Source organism: Ixodes scapularis, unplaced genomic scaffold, assembly GCF_016920785.2.
Source record: "Ixodes scapularis isolate PalLabHiFi unplaced genomic scaffold, ASM1692078v2 PGA_scaffold0__279_contigs__length_252992795, whole genome shotgun sequence".
Lineage (NCBI taxonomy): Eukaryota > Metazoa > Arthropoda > Arachnida > Ixodida > Ixodidae > Ixodes > Ixodes scapularis.
This window is the reverse complement of record NW_024609835.1, coordinates 15,312,846-15,323,387: the sequence shown is the minus strand read 5'-3', so window position 1 is coordinate 15,323,387 and position 10,542 is coordinate 15,312,846. Positions and strand designations below refer to the sequence as shown.

The following is a 10,542-nucleotide window of genomic DNA, read 5'->3' as shown; positions in this document are numbered from 1 at the left end:
GGGCGGTTGAAATCGCCTTGCAAGCCGAGCCCCGTTCTAGCAGACGGGTGTCCCAACATGGCTGCTCGTTCCTGGCGGCACTCTAGGGAGCATGACTGCTCGGCACTTTCCCTAGGAACGAAGAGAAATTTTTTGTAGGGGCAAGCTTAACGTTCTATGTAAACAGGTGCCTTATTAGAAAGAGTGCGGGCTTTCAAATGTTTTAAAGATCAATCGCAGGGCAGCGCAGGTGGTGTGCTTAATGCATGTATTTGATTGCAACCCAACACACTAATTAAAAATCCCAACTTTAAAAATTGAAAAAAAAAATTTTTGTGTTGGCACACTGCCGAATGAAAATGAAACTCAAGCCCACTTTATAGATCGCCTAGAGTAAGTACCTTTGTCTTCGTAACTTTTTCTGCTTTTTGCACCAAAATTCCTTTTATAGTACCAATTGCCCTAGCCTCGCGACGATTCCTGATGCCATCCATTTGTCGAGGTTGATGCAATCTTAAAGGCATCAAATTTTTAGCTGGATTCTTTTACTGTAAATAATCCACATGGCATCACTAGTCATGGAACACAATATAGAAGATGCCGAAGCACTGTAAATGGTTTAATATGGCATTATTGGATTCGGCTTTGATTGCTGGAAGCCGGAACCTTATGATGACCTCACAGACCAGGGAGCATAACTACGGCAGCAGTCACATGATCCCAAAAGTTTGTGATATTGGGACACAGTAAATAGGAAGAGCACCCGTCCCGCGACTCAAGGGGCTGTCCCGCTTTCTGGGCTTGTGTCCCGCGTCCCGAAAAAAATACCAAAAATTTGCAAAATGCCCTGCATTTCACACTGTCGTAAAATTCACTATGCAACTCACTGCCCTGCAGAACAATGGGGCGCGAGGGAAGAGCCGATATCACTGTTAATCGTGTGCACAGGCGCAGACTACGGGGTGGGGGTGGGGGATAGGGGGCTTGATTCCCCCCTCCAAAATATCACAGAAAAACCAGACCCTTCCCCTGAGGGGCTCCTCAAGAAAGCAAATACCCTCACTTTGGGAACCTAAGGGGTGCACTGGGGTGAGTGGGCAAGACGCGTTAGTCGGGCCCCAGCCCTCCCTCCGGGAAATTGAAAACTTTCCGCCTATGATCCTGTGAATCGCAATGGTACAACATTTTTTTCCCAAGCATTGCGGGAAGCGATAGTCATTCTTGCAGGAGAACTGACGTGCATGTGTTATTATCGTGCCTCTCCTCTTGGTGGCAAAATATCGCAAACAAAAATTGCTTGCCAAAATTAAGAAAATATATTATTGTATTTATTGGAAAACTGTGCTGTGTCAATGCGAAAGGGCTGCTGTGTAAAGCTTTTTTTCGGTGAAGACGGCCACACAAGGTCCAAAACCTGCATTTCACAACAATCGAAAGAAAAAAAAAACAACAAGATAAGGTTCCAAGGTTGTGCAGCGGCATGTTTGTAAAAGTGAGCATCGACAAAGAACAATAAGCTCAAAAAGATTTACCCTCCCTTCTTTCCTACTGATGCATTAGAGTCTGCTGCAGTAAATTTTTATGATTTCAACTGAGACACTTTCAATAAAATGTTTGGCATTCAAATAAAAAAGAAATACATCACTGGGAGTGAAAATTATTCAAGCTTAATTATTGGAACACAATATACAGGTGTATAAGAAGCTTTCGGAGAGCACATGATGCTAAAAGAGCCACATTTCGTGGTGTGCCTGTTGATAAATTTACTCTAACATAATTTTGTTTTTCTGTTGCCGCAGCCATCATAATACCATCATAGCTATACATATAATAACGCCATACGTATAACATCTGATAGAGGTAGCCAACCGGGTAATTAACATGGACACTCAACTGTAGAGGTGTCAAAGAACAGAGGTTCCTTGCAATGCCAGCAGTAATAACGTCAGATGAAGGTAGTTAATTGGTTATTTAATATGTCTACTCTATCCTAGAGCTGACAAAGAATAGAGATTCCCAGTCCAAGTAGACGTAACACCAAAACTAGACGTCCTTATTCGTTGGCTTATGGTAATGAGTGTCCTTAGGTTCACGTAGGCTAGTGGGTGTCAGAATCACAAGCCTACAACGAAGTAGGATTCGTCCCATCGACTTCGGTTTCGCCTTCACGGTCATTCCTTTGTCAAGACGAGAGGTCAAGACTAGCATACCTGCAGCAAAATATATTGGGTTAGCATTAAATTTCGAATGAGACAAAATAGCATGAAAATCTGCATCACAACCCAACAGATCTGATAACGCAACGATATTAGTGCCGTAATATAAAATTTAGACCATTTTTACGAGCTCCTAGAGGAAAATTGACAGGTACTAGGTTTCTGGCAATTTTAGTCGGTTTTATCTTAATTACGTTCATAAAAAACTAGACCCGGTAAGGAGTGTTAGCCAAGGATATACTTCCAAAGTATTAAGTTTGAAACAGCGTTGTTTATCAAGAAACATTTCGTCGGCGTTTTGCGATGAGGCCGAAATGTCAAACCTCTCTGCATCCACCGCGCGTAAGAAGCGATCTTTTTTTCGACTCCAAGTTCAAAAACGATGGTGCATTAACGTGAATTTTTCGACTAAACGACAGATCAAGATCGACGGGAGCTAGAAATGACGATTAATTTGAAGAAGATTACAGTATTTAAGCCTACCAACTGGTCCAAACTGTTTGACGGTGAGTACCGCTACGTGCACTCGGCCAGCTGTTAAGTATTCACCGTTTGGACTAGATCCTCCCATAGACCGCGATGGAAGCACTTGTGATCCAGAGTGCTGTAGCCAAGGGAGCTAGCGCAGGCTTTTCTTTTTCACGATATAATTTAAGCACATGCGTCGCATACAAGTCAAAGATTACGGAGCGACAGACTAGACGAACAGAAGGATGCCATTTAAAGCGCACATTCGTTTATGCCACTTCAGGTACAACATAATACGCATGATAACTCTTATCGGACAAAAATGACGCACGTTTACTAAGCTTCCTAAGCTTGAACCGGCTTGAACCCTTAAGAGTTAAAAAGAGTTACTTTTGGGAATCACATGGTAGCACATCTATTGTTCTAAAAGTTGACTTATCGAACATTTTGGGGAGCTAGTGGCGTCCTCTCTGGAGATTTTGAAAAACTTGGACGAGGAGACTTTTCGCACCTAGCTACAGGAGGCGCGGTGAGTGTTTTTCTTGCATGGTTTCGTGTTTTGACGAAGTTGAGCTCAGTAAAATTGGTTAACTCAATAAAACAAGCTTAAGCACTGTTCATCTTAAAGTAAAAAAAAAAAAAAAAAAGAATTTGGCTAGATGGCAAAAGTCACCTCGCGATTTAAAGGAAGTGCTTCCTCCGACGGGCGTCGGAGGAGTGGGACCTGTTAGAGCACTATATAGCTCCTACGGAGCAGAGTAGCGCAATCCTTTGAACTCCGTGTTTTGCCGACAACATGGCCGACAGAGCGGCTCGGCGCGAGTCACGTGGTACTCAGGGTTCCAGGAGGCGGCCCGCCCTATGGGAGAATACATGGAGATCGACATAACACGGCTGATTAAAAAATGAACGGCGAGTTCACACTTTTCAAAACTAGTCTGTCATGAAGTTAGTAAAGCACTAAACACTTTATCAAAGTTTTAACAATATCGGATGCGTGTGAAAATTTTGAGAAGGCAATTTCCAAGGCAATGGCGTTTGAAGCAGACGATTTTTGCTCGCAGCGGAAATGGGCTTTTCGGGTTGGCCGGAGCGGGTCACGTGAATGGTGTGACGTCGCCGTGTCGTCTGCTGCATGATGCCTCTCAGGCAATTTTTTAAAAAACGTCAGGTCCTTGCGGGGCACAAAACTTAGCGCAAATTATTCTAAAGTGTTCCATTATTATGTCAAAAATGATTGCGATTCCGTACATTCCCACAATACTGGAGAAACAACGATTTTCTCACGTTCTCCATGCATTTCTGACCGCAGTTGGAACCTCCGGGCGTTCGCCGCTAGTCGCCGAGAGGCGGCGTTCTAGATTGCGCTACTCTGCTCCGAAGGAGCTATATAGTGCTCTAGGACCTGTGTGCAAATCGTTCCTCCGACGCCGGAAGTGATGTAGTCGCGTCGGAGGAAAGACGGCCGTGTGGAAATCGTTCCTTCGACGCCGGAAGTAACGTATCATCCCCGGCCCCGGATGTTGCCTTTGTTATGACATGCGGCCGACCATGTGCGTCTGCCGCTGTAGTCTTCTGTGGTCGGGTCCTGGCCGCGCTGCTGTCGGCTCCGGTCACGCAAGCTATTTTGACTGATTTTTCGCACTCTTTGAAGCATTTTGTTTAGCATTGTCTTGTTCTTTTTAGCAATACATTTTTCCGTATCTAGTGCTACTCTTTGTATTTTAGCTTTAATCGCACCCCCAACGTGCCTCGAGTTTTGGTAGCCGGCGATTCGATGGTGAAGTACTTGCCATTGAATAGTCGGTTGGCTGTTGAGGTTGCGCCGTTTAGTGGTATTAGAATCGTGCACTTGTTTTCCCAGGTGTCTGAGAAGCTACCCGATTTTGATGTTGTCATCCTACACGTTGGCACTAATAATTCCCATATTAGTGCCAGCGTGTACATCGACAAATATCGTCGTCTAGCTGCCCAGATCTGTGAACGCAATCCAATGATGCAGATCGCCTTTTCTGCCGTTCTTCCGAGACGGGAGAATAGGTTCTGCTCATTGGAATGGCAGCGTAGTCACGCTGCAGAGATCGAGGCGTCGAGGCTTCGAATGACCGTTACCGAGAGGTGAACTCGCTGCTGCGAGAGTTGTGTCGCAGGGAAGGGTTCACGTTCCTTGACGGGCTAGATGACGAGTGGCACCAGTGGATCCACCGCGACGGCGTCCACCCAAACCGGATCGGCAACAAGGTATGCACACGTGCGTTAAGTCGCTGCACTAAAGAGCGCGAATATAGGGCGGCTACGATTGCAAGGCTCACCGTAAAAAGGGGAACTGAAAATTGACCTGCGCACGTGGCGAGCTAAATTACTGGTTGGATTCAACTGGTTGACAGAACGGTGCCAACTCCAGCAACGAAACACGGCACAACTTGGAAGGTTGACCAGTCTTTATTGTCAAAAACCGAGAATGAAAATAAATAGGTTCGGTGACGTTCACGTTTCCGGATTGAAGGAAGCACAGCGTAGCTCTAAGGACCGCTTCAGTTGCCTCGTTAGCTAATTGCGACGATTGAATCGCCCTTTCAGAGCGAGTATTTGTGCGAGGTGAAAGATTAGCCGCTGGCGTCTGTCAGCATCCGTGACGACGTCCCTAGCTTCTCTCCATCGCGTGAAGAAAGGTGCTCACCCGTGTTTCCGCGTTGCGCAGGTGAAGTCCCGATAAGATGCGGTTGCGCTCCCACCTTACAATCAAACAATTCCAATTGATTGTGTCACAACAGCTGCCAGTTCGGGTAGACTTTCCGCCATTTTTACCATTGTGCTCTCCGCGGCTGTTTTCTCTTCCGTCTGGTTTCTCCCTGGCTGCCCTCCGGTCGTTGAACCGCATCTTTCTGCCCTCGAAGTTCACCGTTGGGTCGCAAGAAGCGCAGATATGGTTTTGACATTTTCATAACCACACGTTTATCAATACACCAACTTTGGCGATGGTTTTCCTTCTCTACCGACCACTGGATGGACGGATGGATGAATCCGGCTGAGCCCTTTGGATCGGGCGGTAGCTTACGCCACCTAGCCATTCTGTTTTACCATTTAAGCTTAGAATATTTAAAGGTGAAAGCTATATTCACTCCGCACTGCAAAGAAAGTGAGGCTATAAAACACCCTTGCCATCAGTTAATAAGAAAATACCTAGTTTTCTCTCGCCTTCTGCCACCATTCACTTAATATTTGCTTGGTAATCTCTACTGTCTTGAAATCCACTGTTCCTTCGCTGTTTCTAAAACCCAATGACTTTATTAAATCTATGTTCTCTTCGTATCAAGTATCAAGTGCTCAGCCGTCTCGTCCTCCTCTCCGCAAGCAGTGCAAGAAGCATAAAAGCAGCAATATTACAATATTAGTAAGTTAGCTATAAAAAAATTAAACAGTTTGGTTCCTGCATGGGACATCCTGATTCAATCGACTTATAGATTCAGTGTCCATCCGATCGATTCCAGAAAAGCAGACCGTACCGAATTTCACCTGCAGGATGCAAAGTTATCTAATAGTATATCAACAAAATGTTGGAAAAAAATTGTTCAGCCCATCTTCATCCCTTGGCCATCCCCCATTGCCCTCGTATGAAGAATTGAGGGCTCAATGTCGCATGCTGCAAATGAAATGATTGGCAGTGGTCATGCACTGACACACATATACACAGGGTGGAGGATAAAAATCAAGTTGATTTAAATCGAAATCATGATTTAGACCACAACTTTAATCATACAGGTAAATTACTTTTAAAATGTAATTTAATTACAATTACTTTGCTCCAAAAGTAGTTTAACTACAGTTACAATTAATACTACCTGAGAAATAACTCATTGCAATTACAAATTACTTTGCTGATGACATCATCAGTGATGATGACAATGCTAATGTCGGTGACGTCATCAGTGACGTCACTGATGTCATCATCAGTGTTGATGATGCAAGGATTTCCGGTTGGCACCGGAAATCCTTGCAAAAGTAGTTGTAATTGTGCCTCAAAGTTTGTAATTACTGATGCTAAAAAGCAAATAAAGTACAATTGCAGCTCCGTTTAGCAGGAAGTGATGAATTACAAATTACCAGAAAAGTAATTAAATTACAGTAATTTAATTACTGTAATTAAATGACTACCCAAGTATGATTTGAATACCGATGTTTCAAATCAAACATTTTGATATATTAAAAAAAAACATTAATTTTACCATTGGAACCTCAACTATTTTATTGTTTTCAGGTGTATTTATATTTTCATTCCATGTAAAATAATTATCAAGTAATATTGATATGGGGATAACGAGCAAATATAAGACTTCTTCGAAGCACAAGTAAATTGTAGGATTGAACGCTCTCTCTACTTTTCAGCTCGTTCTTCAGGTATAGCAAAACAAGGGAAAGGGTAGAGTCAACAAAAGAACTGCGTGCGTGAACAAGCATACAAACTCAAATACCAGCAGAGAGAGGTATAGAATCAGGCAGACAGACTAAAGTATATGTCTCTGGTTGATCTTGCATATTCTAGTGTATTTATTCACTCCGCACTGCAAAGAAAGTGAGGCTATAAAACACCCTTGCCATCAGTTAATAAGAAAATACCTAGTTTTCTCTCGCCTTCTGCCACCATTCACTTAATATTTGCTTGGTAATCTCTACTGTCTTGAAATCCACTGTTCCTTCGCTGTTTCTAAAACCCAATGACTTTATTAAATCTATGTTCTCTTCGTATCAAGTGCTCAGCCGTCTCGTCCTCCTCTCCACAAGCAGTGCACACTGTATCCATGTCCTGGTACTTCGCTCTGTGTGTTCTGGTTTGCAGTACACCCGTCCTCGCCTCAAACAACAATGAGCTTCCCCTAGAATGGTCATAAATGCTTTCTTTGGCAATAACTGTTTTGTTTAATTTATAGTTTTCCAGAGCCGTCTTTGTCTGCATTCTCTCTAGCCACCAATCTCTTTCTGTGGCCTTAACTGACACCTGCTCTTCCTAAGTCCACTATAGCCTTAAAAACTGTCCTCCTAACTCCCTAGTGCACTGTCTCCAGTTTGTATCTATACTCCTCGTGTATAAATAGCTGAAAACCTTTTGTGCCCATTGCCACCCATCCATTTGCCTCAACCAATCCTCAAATTCTATCTTGCTCACCGCTTCCCTGCTCTCAAATGACGCCCATCCCATGTCTCCTTGTACTAGCTCCCTGGTTTGGTGTTTTGCAATGTGTCCCCAAAGCCAGCCTACCTACTCTGCACTGTTTTATTTCTAGTCTCGCATGCACTTCGGATTTCACGCATAGCACTGCATTTCCAAAAGTCAAGCCAGGCACCATTACCCCTTTCCAAATCTCTCTCACCACCTCATACCTGTTGTAATTTCAAAGTGCTCTATTTTTCATTACAGCTGCATTTCTGTTGCCCTTACCTTTTTATATACTTTTCATGCTCACTGAGATATTCTGCACCATCACATATCCATACTCCTAGGTACTTGTATTTACTAGCTTTCTCAACTGTAATATTCTGTACCTTCAGCCTCTCAACTTTTTCATCGTTAAAAAACATGATTGGTGATTTTTTCACTGCGTCACATGTGCCATCTGTCGACAACGCGCAAAACTAATCCGCATGCGGCCTGCTGGGTCCGATTTTAAAAAAAAAGGGAGTAGGTCTTTGCTTCAATGTTTAATACATTTTATACATGTACATAAATGTTGATTTAAGTAAATATTTTTTATGCCACTAATTATATTGCAATTTATAAAAAGATATGTACATTAAAATTTGACATATTTTTTTAAATACATAAATGTATACCTAGTAATTAAAGGTTTATCCATTTCTGTAAATCTATATATTTAAGTTTTTTTTTTCTTCACTAGCAAAGATCAATACACCCCCATCTTGTCGAAATGGACACGGCATGTGAACCCTAACAGGGAATGGGAAAACAATTGAAACTTCCCCTGGGAATCCCTCCAACCAGTTAACTCATTAACTGGTCCCAGTTACCCCTACCCGTTCCCCATCTGGGCATAGTCAAGCCAGTTGACTCCTCAGCTAGTCCCAGTTGCACTCCTATTGATAACAGCCAATTCCAACTTGAAATCAGTTAGTTCCAGTTGTAACCAGTCGAGATGCCAACCGGTCCCAGTTAGACATTTTGGCATAGGTGCCTTGTATGTAAAGCTAAAGGCGCAGCACCTTTTCTGTGAAATCTTCAAGGCAACATCTTTAACAATTTGAACGAGTGAGGTGACTGCAGCTGACAATCAGCCTTGGTGCTAATGTCAAGTACCGTGTGCAGGTCCTCGCTGGGTTCATGGGCCAGCAAGTATGGAGCATCCTGGAGAAGATGGCCAGGGCCAAGATCCAGCAGGACCACAAGGAGGCAATGCCAGGGACCCGCTCGTGGGATGGCTGGACCATCAAGGGTGCCCTATTGACCGCGCCATGTTGTCTCTTCAGAATTCTCCGACTTTTCCAGCAAAGTTTTGTTAATCTGACGACATAGTCTTTCTAAGAGGCTGGGGAAATTATAGCAAAAAGTTTGTGGGCCTCACATCTGGTAACAAGAAGGCTCCAAAAACAAGGCCCCTTGAAAACTGAGCAAGTTGCTACTTGTGTAAATTGGCTCTGAAGAAACCAACAACTAGGCGCTGCACAGTCCGATGATTCTTTCCGAGTCTGAAGTGCTTCGAGGGAATCGGAATTTTGTGTTATAATGTGAATAAACTGTTCTGCATTGCAAATCGAGTTTGATGTTGTTTACTTACATTTGGGGGGGTGCCAATTTGTCTTATACCTTAGTAGTTACATCAACACACTGCATTTGATATCAATCCTGCCCCAACAATAGCTAGTGCACATGGGCCCCTTTTTTCCTTTCTGATCACTCCACAAATAATGCCCGGTGCTTCTCTGCGTGCACCAGAGCAAAAATTCGAAAGCTAACTGCGAGAGCACTGACTTTTCTCCGCAGCGTGGAGAAGGTTACCAAAAAAGAGCTAGTGCTTTTCACATGCACCGGTGCGATGTGGGAAAACTTACAGCGTGAGCACGAGTGCTTCTCCGCGTGTACTGGTGCAACAAGGAAAAGCTTAACACGAGAGCATTGTCGCAAAGTATTAAGCTTGATACTAGCATTGTATTGAGAACACCACAGTTTGCAGAGACGTGGTTCATTACTCCGACAAGCTGGAAGTGCGCTGTGGAGGCATTTGTTTACAGCATTTTCAAAAAAATTTGTTTTACTGTCGAAGGATGTATGGCCATATCAGTAGATTATACAAAAACTTTCCAACACAAAGAATGGAAAGAAACTACAGTGGACTGCTTCCTTCAACCAGCAATGACAGTGATGAATTTTGTTGCTGGTTGAAATAAGTAGTAGTCGTCTGGAGTTAGTATTCTATTCCTTTTATGTCCAAAAGTTTGAAACCAACACTTTATTCTTATTTTCCTGCTAATCCTTAAATGAATGCTTTTCAGAGGCTGCTGGCCCAGATAGCTAACAATTTCTTTGTTTGCATTGTTCGGCCAAGCATCACAGCTACCAGATAACTGGGTTCTAGTTGCCTGGTAGAAAAGCTGTTTTTCTACCAGGCAACTGCACGTGCCGTCTCGATTTTCTTTCTTGAATGGCATGGGATTGGGCCTGGGTGCCATACTGCAGGAAACAAATGATCCGGAGCCCAGGTACCACTTCCACAAGATGCAAGGAAATTCCTTTTATTGGGAGTGACAATAATAAGACATTAATATTTGGCTCACAAATTCATTGCCTTGGTCGACACGGGAGCCACAAATTCCTGCACATCACATGCAGAGTAATTACTACGGGCAACGAACACCTATTGCACATGGG

The 10,542-nt window shown here is 43.4% G+C and overlaps 1 long non-coding RNA gene across 1 annotated transcript; it reads left to right on the top strand.

Annotated features, from left to right (window-relative positions):
- The first annotated feature begins 4,843 nt into the window (after positions 1 to 4,843).
- On the top strand, positions 4,844 to 9,427 carry LOC115323820. Its single transcript, XR_005717799.1, has 2 exons — positions 4,844 to 4,904; positions 8,983 to 9,427. It is a non-coding gene; the product is annotated as an uncharacterized LOC115323820 (long non-coding RNA).
- The last annotated feature ends 1,115 nt before the right edge of the window (positions 9,428 to 10,542 follow it).